A 12,841-nucleotide genomic window follows, 5' to 3' on the forward strand; every position below is an offset into this window, starting at 1 on the left:
ATCACTTACTGTGCTTTAGTAAGTATTCCTGATTCACTAAATCATGGATTCAGATCCAATGCTCTAGTCATGTCATCTTAGAAAAGGTGGCCTGATATGCTGCCTTTGTTTTCATGAGGCAGAAGCACTCCGAGATCTTGAACTTACATGGCTGCAATGTTAAGAATACACAATTAGCCTAATAGTAATTGTCCTAATCTCATCATTAATTAACTACTTGAAATTTATGTGAGCTTGGCCACATTCAACTGACATTCTTCTAGGTTCTCTTAAAAATCATTGAAACTTTTCACATATAAAAAAAGGTATTTCAAGAAGCCTCTAGTTACAATTTAGTTAACACATGTATGTAAGGATTTTACATGTATTATTTCATCTGTCCAGAAATCCTGTGAGGTAGGTACTATTCTTACCCCATTTTGATGGAAGAGAATACTTAGGCCCAAAGCTTAAATAACGGTATGCACTCCCAGGTCACATAGCTAGAAATGGTCAGAGTGAGAACTTGAATATACTATACCGTAATCTATTAGGTTTCAAGAGCAAAAATTTGGTTTTCTTTCTCTTTCTTTTCCATGTTGTATTGGCCTTATAAGATGACAATTTAAATGTTTTACAGATCAACCATGATGTAGTCCTGTCTAAAATAGCAGTCTTTTCTACATGTTAATCCTCGACATTATAGGAATTAGACATGCTGTAATTTTTAACACAGTTACTAATTTTCCACGTTATCCTTCTAAAAACATCTTCATTTCATTTACAGCAATGCCGAGTACCTGACATGACTGCTGCCTATTCTATTCCGTAGATCTCAAAACAGACTAATACAAATTCTGAATCACGTGGGTTCTATACCACCTTTGCTGAGGCATCAACACAGATAGGTTTGTTGGAATTTGAATTAGGGCTCAGAAAACGTTTAAAAAGTACAGTATCTTTTCTTTCTAAAATCTCAGAGTTGAGCTCTTAAGTGCTCACCATCGATTCCACTTCTAACAGAACGGAAACGACTGGCTGAAACTCTTCACATGCCAAAAAGAAGGGACAGTCTCAACTTGTCAATTCACTAAAAAGGCGGTTTCGATGTCTCTGGCCCAAGCACCAGGCATAGTTGCTTCTGGGCCTTTGCATACAGTCACAGATTGTCTTCAGCAACTCCAAGAGAAATGTCTTTAACCCTACTACCTAATGGCACTGCAATGAAAGGCACTAACCGAGAAGCAGATCTATAAGGAAAGTTACAAACCAAAGAGGGTTTTCAGGGAAACTAAGCCCCACAGAAATGTTCGAAATAGTCCTCTAGTCCAATTACCACAGTTATTCTTGATTGAGCACAGAGTCATCTTTCCTTGATACACGCCAAGTAATTCATCATATACCTTGATATATTCACCATGTTACTTCAGTCAAATATTCACGTGGGACATATTTTGCTACAGTGATAAGGAGAGCAGAGAAAAGTAAATATTCCTCAATTTTTACCCTGACCTTTTGTTGTATTTTTTCAGTATCTCAAAAAGTCTGTGTTGTAGCGCTCTCTCTCTCTCTCTCTCTCTCTCTCTCTCTCTCTCTCTCTCACACACACACACACACACACACACACACACAAATACACACAGAGGCAGAAGTCCTTCCACGTGGTTCCAACTGTGGCTATAAGGTGTGGCTAAGGAAAAACACTAATTCCAAAGACAGTAGAACTCTCCCATTACAGCTTCATTGTCCACCACCCCTGGCATGAGGGTCTGATAACACTATATCTACTTTGCTAAAAATCAACTTGCTGAGAATCATTTTGCCATATGGCCAATTTGACCAATGGACCAATTCACTGAAAACTCGTTTCTTTTAACCCTTTATATTGTTGACATGATTTGTATTGAATGAAACAGTTTTAAAGGGCCTATGAAGCTACTTTGATGCTTACGTTGATGAGTTCAAGATTTAAATTTACCTGAAATTTTACTGTAAGTCAGCACTGCAGCCTACTATATAACTATATTCTGGAATTTTGCTGTTTTCTGGGCCAATGACTTTTGAGAATGAGAATCTGTTTATTCTAAATCAAAGGGCTGTGCATACCTTGAATGCCATGGAGTTTATAAATGATAATGAGGAAGGCTTTTTCTTTCAATACATTTTTCATCCATTAAATGCACTCTAAAGCTCCCTTAATTCACAAATTGGTTAACCAGTTCTAGATGAATATGTTGCTTCTGTTTTAAGCAACTGAAAGGCAATCAGTATATGAAATACCAATGACAAATTTGGCACTCAGCTGAGTTGGACTGATAAATATTTCTATTTCAAAATGGCTGTAGTGAAATTGCTATGGAAAAACTAAAACCAAATTAAAATTAATTAATACTTCTCATCAAAAATTTCAAAAGCTTTGCAACTGTTCTACGCAGTGTGGTTTGTGATCAACTTTGTATGTAGTTAACAGAAACATAGTTGGCACAGTTGATAATTCTGAAAACTGGTTCTTAGGCAAATTGATAAATGAGAGTACTTGGTAAATTTAACAAAACAATCAGCCAGTGAATTTAAATTTCATTTAACTGCTTTTAGAAGAATTATCCATTCAGTAAATTGACCACTCAATTTTGTTTTGCGGTGGGGAGGCATGTATAGTAGGTTTTCAGATTAATTGGCCTAGTTCCCAATAGCACAGCATTTTAAAGTTAAAAAGTATCCAGCAAATAAGGTAGTTCAGACTCCCATTTCACAGGGAATCTGAGACCAATAAACCAAATATATCCATTAAGTTAGTATCATTATTGCATTAGAACTCAGAACTCTGAATACCCAGTCAATAAGTCTTTCTAACAGACTCTGGTTTATAAATAAGACAAGAAGGCACTCAAACAGAAGTAGGAAGGCCTGCCAGGAGCTCAAAGTGCTTCTTACACAATGTAGGAAATACTCATAACATGGAAAATGCAATCCTAAAATAAGAGGGTCTCTTAGATGTTTCCAAGTTTCTTTTGCACATAAATGAATAAGGCACTGTGCTTCAGGGTGTTTAACAAGATTGCAAGTAAGGCAAATTCTCGGTGTGCAGGGAGATATGAATTAAAATGGTTCACAGGATTTTATATTCTATGAGGATTCTGGATCATGTTGTAAAATTGTTTTCCTCAGATGCACGGTGCATCTTGGTGTTCTAGGTTCAGTATTTTGTTATTATATAGAATATCTGAGTGTCTCAGGCCCAGAAATTTTTATTACATCATCTCCGTATGTAACCTATAATAAACAAACTAACTAACTGTGTTAACACTGAAATAAAGAAACCAGAAAGACTAATTTCTAGTTTGCCAGGAAGGGGGGACGGGGAGTAAAATTCAACACCACAGTAATTGCCACCAAAATAAACCAGGAACACTTTTTTGAATTTTCACTTACAGCAAGTAAGTGTAATTTTGGGGTGTGAGACGAAAACCTTTTAAATGTAATGGTTTGTGTAACAGCTTTTGCAAGGTGTACTTTTCACTGTCAAACAGCATGAAATACTCAAAAGGGAATCAGTTTTAGACGTCAGGTTTACAAGCTTTCTACAACCTGTGCTATTTATCCATGTTAAAATGTTTTGCAATTACCTCTTACATGTTATATTCATGCTTTCTTTTAAAAAGATTTAAAAACTGTTTTCTACAAATGTAACTCTGAAACCAACCATATTGCTTGATATCCTCAATCATCTGATGTACATGGTTGGTTTTTATTAGCTCACATGTTGTCCACACCGAATATGCATAGAAGTAGTACCTCTGCCATAGTAAAGGTTATTAAAGCAAGGTGGAATAAAGACCTTCCAATAACACCTACTCAAAAAATCATATTTTCCACATAACTTTCTAATGAAGGTAATATAAGTGATTTTCTTGTCCCAAAATAGTAGGCTAACATTTACATATTATATTCAAAACCATATACAAATATGGGCTGATTATTTCTCGTGGTTCCATGGAGTCACTTTTCACGCAAAACAGATTTACAAGAATGGTGTTTTCTAAACTCAACTAAAAGGTTATTTACATGTGAAAATTCCATTCCCTTTCTTTAAAACTTTACTCAACATTTGATGACACATTCTTTTCAATTAAGACAACACTAGAAATTTTTTAAATAGGCTAAAGTATAAAAACCTAGCCAGGCACATAGTTAAATAGTAGCCACACAATGGCCCCCCAAATTGCTCTAAATATGTAAACTGAGTCAGCAATGTAGCTTATTTCTTTTCTCTGAAATTATTTTTGTACATCTTAACTATTTTGACATTATTCATAGGCTTGATCTTACAGTCACACCATTTCAATCTTTATAGGCATCAGTAATAATAGCTAAACTGCTTTTCAATACTTATATCTAAGCCACATGACCAAAGTATTTGGTGACTCAAAACAAAGTTTAGTAGAGGAAACATAGTTCAACATAAAAAAAGCCATATATGACAAACCCACAGCTAACATCATATTTAAGAAGGAAAAGCTAAAAGTATTTTCCTTAAGATCAGGAACAAGACAAGGATAACCTGTTTTACCATTTCTATGCAACATAGTATTAGAAGTCCTAGCCACAGAAGTCAGACCAAAAAAAAAAAAAAAAGAATAAAAGGCATCCAAATGAGAAAGGAAGAAGTAAAACTGTCATTATTTGTAGATGGCATGATACTATATAGAGAAAACCTTAAAGATTCCACTAAAAAACTATTAGAACTGATAAATGAATTCAGTGAAGTAGCAGGATACAAAATTAATATTCAGAAACTGGTTGCATTTTTATACACCAATGAGCTATCAGATAGAGAAATTTAAAAAATAATCCCATTTATAATTGCATAAAAAAAAAAAATTGAACACCTAGGAATAAATTTAACCAAGGAGGTAAAAGACTTGTACTCAGAAAATTATAAGATATTGAAGAAAGAAACTGAAGAAAATACAAATAAATGGAAGCATATACTCGTACTGTGCTCATGGATAGGAAGAACTAACATTGTTAAAATGTCCATACTACCCAAAGCAATCCATTGATTTAATGCAATCCCTATCAAAACACCAGAGACATTTTTCAAAGAACTAGAACTAACCATTCTAAAATTTATATGGAACCACAAAAGACCCTGAATAGCCAGAGCAATCCTGAGAAAGAAGAGCTAAATTAGAGGTACCACACTACCTGATATCAAACTATCCTACAAAGTTATAGTAATCAAAACAGCATGGTACTGGCTAAAAACAGACACATAGGTCAATGAAACAGAATAGAGAGCCCAGAAATAAACCCATGCTTATATGATCAATTAATCTATGACAAAGGAGGTAAGAATATACAATGGGGTAAAGACACTCTATTCAAAAAATGGTATTGGAAAAATGGACAGATACATGCAAAAAAAAAAAAAAAAAAAATGAAACTAGACCAACCACCTTCTTACGTCATATACAAGAATAAACCAAAATGGATTAAAGATGTAAATATAAGACCCCAAACCATAAAACTTCTAGAAGAAAACATAGGCAGTGAACTCACTGACAATGCGTCTTAATAATATTTTTTCTGATCTATCTCCTTGGGCAAAGGAAACAAGAAAAAATAAACTAATGGGAATACATGAAAACTAAAAAAGATTTTGCATAGCAAAGGAAATCATCAACAAAACAAAACAACGACCTATAGGTTGGGAGAAGATATTTGCCAATGATACATCTAAAAAGGGGTTAATATCTAAAATTTATGACGAACTCATACAACTTAACACGAAAAAATAAAATCCAATAAAAAAATGAGCAGAGGACCTGACAGACATTTCTCCAAAGAGAACATATAGATAGTTGCTAATCATCAGAGGAACGCAAATTAAAACCACAATGAGATATCACCTCATAATTATCAGAATGGCTATCATCAATAAATCAACAAAGAACAAGTGTTGGCGAGGATGTGAAGAAAAGGGAACCCTCATGCATTGTCGATACAATTGCAAATTAATGCATCCACTATGGAAAACATTATGGAGGTTCCTCAATAAATTAAAAATATAACTACTTTATGACCTAGCAATTCCACTTCTGGGTATTTATCCATAGAAATAAAATACCAATTCAAAAAAAATATATGCAACCCTATGTTCACTGCAGCATTATTTATAATAGTGAAGATATGGAAGCACTCTAAGTGTCCATCAACAAATGCTTGGATAATGAAGATGTAGTATATGTATGGAATATTACTCAGCCATAAAAAAGAATGAAATCTTACAATGTACCACAACATGGATGCATCTAGAGGGTATTACACTAAGTGAAATAAGTCAGAGAAAGACAAATATTACATAATTTCACTTACATGTGCAATTGAAAGAACAAAATAAACCAACCAACAAAACAGAAAGAGATGAGGAGATACAGAGAACAAACTGATAGTTGCCAGATGGGAGGGTTTGGGGAGCTGGATGAAAAAGGTGAAGGCATTAAGAAATACAATCTGGTAGTTACAAAATAGTCACATGGATATAACGTACATCACAGGGAATATAGTCAGTAACACTGTAATAACTACGTATACTGCCAGGCGGGTAATAGATTTATCAGGGGGATCACTCTGCAAATTATATAAATGTTTAACCACTCTGCTGTACACCTGAAACTACGACAATATAATACTGAATATCAACTGTAAATGAAAAACAAAAACAAAGCTTACTATTCAGATCGCCAGTGCTGAATATTCCTGTTATACTTTCCAGACTACAATAGAACCACTTTATAGTAACACCACTAAAGGTCAACACTAGTCATGTTGTATTACTTCACTTCATGTGGCTATGTTCAGATCAATGTAGTCGCAGAGACTCTAAGATTGGACAGGACCTTTAAGGTAATGACCTTGAGTCATGGTGTGGGCCAGCGGCTATCTGTTTGAATCTCCACAATGAAGCTCTTTAACACTTTACTAGAGTTATAAATTACAGAAATTTAGCTTTTAACACAACTCCAAGGTAACTCCATTTTATTTTTAAATCGTAATTAGACTATAATGGTAAAAGAAGCAAAGACTTCCAACAACTTAATAAGGAAAGATTTATTAATTCATTTTGCTGTCTTTTCCTTTGTCTAAGGCAAATATATTGAGGGAAAAGTCATAAAAGACATGCCAATATGATTACAAAGTGGTTTTTAGAAAGAGAGGAAATTTTATGAGTATCTTTGTAGTTCCAGAAAAAAATTACAAACTTCTTCCTTTCTTTATTATTGTTGCTGACAATTTCACTGTTAAATTCAGTTTTCTTCCAAATTGAATATTAATAAAGCTACTACCAATGCTGAATATTTGTGTTTATTGCTAAATGTGAGTTGAATAAAGATCAATAAGTATAGAAAATAGGGCAATTTGTTAAAAAAAATAAGAACTGATGTTTTACATTGATGAATCTAAAAATGGCACTTCTAAAGTTGGTTCTTAATGCAAATTTATCTGTTTAACAAGAAAAAAAACCACAAAAACTCAAAGAAACCTTTCATTCAGAAAAAAATAAAATACATAAATTTCTACAAAATTTGTCACTTTACAGCAATCTCAAAATTTTTTTCAGCTACCACCTTTTCTCCTAAAGAGTACTTGCCTAAAACAGAAACATCTATATCTTTTTAGGTGAATGTTATTAAAATTTTTGTTAAAGCATAACATAACACATACCAAGAAGAACTTTTTAAGTGTACTTTTTATTTAACAAATAAATTATTTACCCAATAAATTATTTTTTAAAATATTATGAAGAAGACTCAACAATAACTAACAATTCATAATTTAGGAGATTTATATTCCTACCAAAGAATATATAATCAAATTATTTTTTACATGGGAGTGAATTTAATATTTTAGGGATATCATATTATAGTTTATGATTTGTTTTAGTTGCTCAGGAGTGAACCCTTTTCCTTTGATTTTTAAATGGTCCACCTTCAGTATTTAATTATGCTCTTATTCATGTATACATTTAACTTTTGGGGGGAAAAAAGAACCCTCAATATAGAATGTTATCTAAAACTATCCTAGACACAGTTTCTTTGAAGAATTCATCCCTGCTTCGCTTTCTTCTTGCTTTGAAGACAAGACCAAATGTTTCCTGAATGTGTAGCCTAACAGTTCACCACTGAACGCCTTCAGAGTCAAAATCGCTGGAGCAAAGATGAGCTCTGTTCTCTTGGCAAGTAAGTAAGTAAGTATTGTAAGTAAGTAAGTAAGTAAGTAAGTAAGTAAGGCTGTAAGTGAAATACCTTCTATACTTTTTTGTATGGTATCTCAGTGTGGGCGGATGAATATTAAGAAATAAATCAAGAAATAGAGGGGTAAAAAAAAGATACCCTCCACCTAGATGACATGAAGAAAGGTAAGGGTGGTTTGGCACCTAAAGGATTCTCCCAATAATAACGATTGTTTTCTTCCGTCTTCAGCTCTTCAGCTACATGCAATTAAAAAAAAATAATAATAATAAGGCTGCCGTTAATAATAAACCTACCACTAAACATAATACTTTAATTCTCACAACAAACTCATAAAATATTTCTCTCTACTTTATAAAATGGACCCTGAGATCCAGAAAAACCCAGATATTTTACCAAATTTTCACCAATAACAAAAGACACCACCAGGACCCACAAATAATTCCATTATCTCACTATAAAATCTATGTTCCTGCCATACTCCAGTCTGCTTATAATTTTTTTTTGTTTTTTATATTTTCAAGTTAATGCAAGTAAAGTTTGGGTTTCACATTTGAAATTGTCAACTGTTGTGAGAATGGCACTACTAAGAGTAAAATCATGGTCCCACAAAGTCAGTGAGAGGTTTAAAAACACCATGGACTTTAGTATTGATTATACATACTAGTTTGAAAAACTCAAAGACATATTTGCTGTCTTACTGAAAGAGCATATTGCATTAGATAGCATTTTAAGAGGCACAATAACCTTTTCTGATCTATTTAAGAATAAAACTAATAAATTATGTTCATCACCTACATCCACTATAAATTCAATATTCACTCTCTGAATGCAGTCCACTGTTGCTAGATGCTAGAAAAAGACGGCAAGATGAGGAAAGCATTAATGTCACTCTCTGCCTCTTCTTTTCTCTCCCCCTAACAAGGACTATTCTCCTAAGACACAGCCTGGTCCTGTGTTCCACTCTACACACTGTCCCTCGGATATCTTGCTTCTTCAACATTCACTTGTATATTATAATGACTTTCAATTCTATTGTCCCAGCTCCTCCTTCTCATTTACCTAAATTCTGATCCCATAATAAGAACAGCCTCTTTGCAAATGCCACACCGTGAGATCCAAGATGATGGTCTCCCTCACACCACATCAGTGCTGACTTCTCAGACTCTCTCTTTCTGGCAAGTTCCAGAAGATAGGCTGTAATGTCCCTGACTGTCCCAGCCTCTAGCCTTCCCAGAGCTTTATTCACTGCCTTGCTCTCCCTCAAACTCTGAACATATTTGCTTTAATTATCATACTCACTCATAGTAACCTCATCTATGTTAACTATTTCTTCTTTGAAACATATACAAACGTTTCTAGGTCTAAAGGACAGAATAAAGTTTGAAGAGAAAATTGACTATGAAAGTAAACTAAAAGTACTTACTTGGGAGTCAGGCATAAGCCTTACAAGGCCAGCATTTTTGAAGTCCTACAATGTGCCACACAATTTAACTAGGCACTTTGTAAATACTATTCCATTTAATTCTGACAACCAAGATAGCAAAAAAATACTATATGAGTACATAGGTAATTATTATCCATATTTTAGGCGTAAAAATGAGTTGTTAAATAACCTGTTCAGAGTCACATACCTAGCAAGCAATAGTGCTAAAATTCGAATCTAGGTCTAGTGGACTTTAAGACCCGTATTCCTTACATCATGCTATGTTCGGCCTGATTCTGCCATTTATTAAAGTCACTTTAGCCTGAGCCTCAGCTTTCTCATCCAGAAAATGAAAGGGTGCTTATTGTCAATGTTCCTATGGAAAGAACAAGAATAGGAGGGCATCTCAAGTGAGGCATTTTTCAAAGTTCCCACACATATACCCCACATGATCCAGTATGGTTCTCCATCCCATTGCCCTGACTGCTGATGAGAATCACTGGCTTTTCTCATACTACATATGAAGTGGTATAGTAATATTATAGGACGGTAGTCTGTGATAAGTTAAAGAAGCCTACTATAAACCACATGGTAACCACTGAAAGAATAAAACAAAGAGATACACTAATAAGGCAATAATATCTGAGTTCCTCAAATGCCTATTTTCACCTAATAAAAGCAGGTAAGATTTTATAAAATGGAAGGGCACATTTGTTGGCCTGTGCCTAATTAATGTGAACATTTTGTACTTTATATATAAATTTTCCATATTTTCACACATACGGTGTTTCCCCGAAAATAAGACCTAGATGGACAATCAGCTCTAATGTGGTTTTTGGAGCAAAAATTAATATAAGACCCAGTCTTTTGTATTATATTATATATTATGTTACATATTACATTATATTATACCCAGTCTTATATTATACTAAAATAAGACCAGGTCTTATATTAATTTTTGCTCCAAAAGACGCATTAGAGTTAGTTGTCCAGCTAGGTTTTATTTTGGGGGAAACACAGCAGTATAATAATTAAGAGTAGTGAATTATCTATCCACATTGCCTCAGGTCATACTCTGGCTTTGCCACACCTAGTAGCCACGATATTGGGCAAGTTATTTAATTGCGAATGTCTCCGTTTTCTCAACAGTAAAATAGGAATAAACTGTAAAATGAGAGTAAATATTTCTACCTCCCACACTGATTATAAGGATTAAAAAAGTTAATGACTTTTGTGGGCTTATAACAGTGCCTAATGCATACAAAAACTCAATAAATGACAACTGTTACTATATACATTGATTTATAATTACTTAAAGCTAATTAGTCAAAAAATTACTTTTTTTAAAATTAGGGGACAATTAAAATGGGATGTCAGCTCAGAGAAAAGGGTTGGTTTTATTCATGCGTTTAAAAAAAAAAAAGGCTTAGAAGTTATTTGAAAGCAAATGTCAAAATAAAGCTGGGGCAATTTCTTTCCAAAGCAAGAGACAATGATCTAATGAAAAATTTTCTATTACACAGAGTGTTTGGGGATCAAGCAACAAATTTAATACGATCACATATGAGATGATACTAAAGTTCCACACTAGGGCTGTCCTGCTGCCTTCAACTATTCCTTCTAATGAGCTCCATTCTACGAAAATTAGTGGATTTAAATACTATAATTTTAAAAAAATTAAAAATGCCATAATTCTTAAAACATTTCTTTCTAAACTTGTCTTTACATGGATAAAAGGCAGCATTCAGCAGTATTCCACTTGAACACATTCCATTTGGTATAAGAAAACAAAATAAATGTGGAACACATTTCACATTTTTTATTTTATGCAACTTCAATGCTTTCAACACTGCATACATTACTAAAAGCACAAAAATAGATGCTGTACTATGAAATTGTAAAGAATACCAAATTGATATAATTATACTGTATAATTTCTTCAACTATCAAAAAGACAAGTTTTTTTTTTTTTAATTAAAGTAATTTCAGGTGTCTCTTATGTGTTCTACAGGATAAGGTAGAACAAGTATATTTTCAGTATATCCAAAATTCCATATTTTAATAAAACCTACTATTTGTAATGTATGCTCTGTCTTTCTGACAGTGACAACAAAGCCTCCACAGCTGGGCTGAAGGAGCATGCACCTAAATCAATATAGTAATAAAATATCCAATAAGTCTGACTTACTTTGTTCTATTGTTTTGAGAAATAGGTGAGTAGATTTTCTGTACCTTTAATAAAATTGACATAACTAAAACTTCCCCCAGAACCTCAGCATTTATAAAACCACCTTTCTCTTCCCCTTATACCATACAGGCCCTTTTTCTTCACACTCAAAGTGACGAGGACACTTGTCATGATGTCACATACAGGCAATGAGTGAGACTAGCTGGACAAGGCAGAAAGCATGCGGCACTCACAGCGCCGCTGGTTCCTCTGGGCTGTCTGTCAGCCTCCATCCATTAAAGCTCTCAGCACGCGTGATGCCTTTTTTGCGATTTGTACAATGACCTATATCAACTAGGACTTTTCACCACTGGGAGAAGGATAAAGGCCGGGAAAACACTCATGTATAGGTAGAATATTAATGGGACATTCCATGGTTCACTGATCCTAACACCTAGCAAAAAATAGCAGAAACCTGAAAACAGAAGCCCAGAGCAAAGTAAGAAAACTAAAACGGCTGAGTGTAGTCATAAATCATCACCATCATCAAATATTTAGCTAAGCTTTACTACTTGCCAAGTGTTTTTACAAACATTATTTTACTTGATCCTCACAACAGTCCTATGAAAACATAATACAGGTATTTTTACTAATAACTGTATTTTGCAGGTGAAGAAATTGAAGCAAGAAGCTTAAGAGACTTGTCCAAGTTCACCGTAACCACTGAGTGATCAGGAACTTGATTTCTATTTTCCCCCAAACTAACTGCAGAGTTCAGTGTTTCAGCTACATCACTGTATCCCATATGGATAAAAAGGGGCAAACTGAAGGAGGTGGATTCCACACTGGACAAATTATTCCTATAAACCACTGTACTTTTTCCTGCCTTTAATCATCAGTCCGATGCCTTCCTTGACTTCCTTACCTCCTTTCATTCCTGGTTCTTTTCTTCAGATGACCCAAGACATCAGGAACCACTTTGTCCATTTAAATCCCCTACATCTTGATCTGCAC

At 34.1% G+C, this 12,841-nt stretch overlaps 1 protein-coding gene across 7 annotated transcripts in view; it reads right to left on the reverse strand.

Moving 5' to 3' along the window:
* The window catches only part of RFX3 (regulatory factor X3), a 265,759-nt gene that overhangs the window by 157,391 nt on the left and 95,527 nt on the right, over positions 1–12,841 (reverse strand). The window lies entirely within an intron of this gene.

Source organism: Rhinolophus sinicus, chromosome 16 (assembly GCF_057876585.1).
Source record: "Rhinolophus sinicus isolate RSI-liver-muscle chromosome 16, RSI-T2T, whole genome shotgun sequence".
NCBI classification, from domain to species: Eukaryota; Metazoa; Chordata; class Mammalia; order Chiroptera; family Rhinolophidae; genus Rhinolophus; species Rhinolophus sinicus.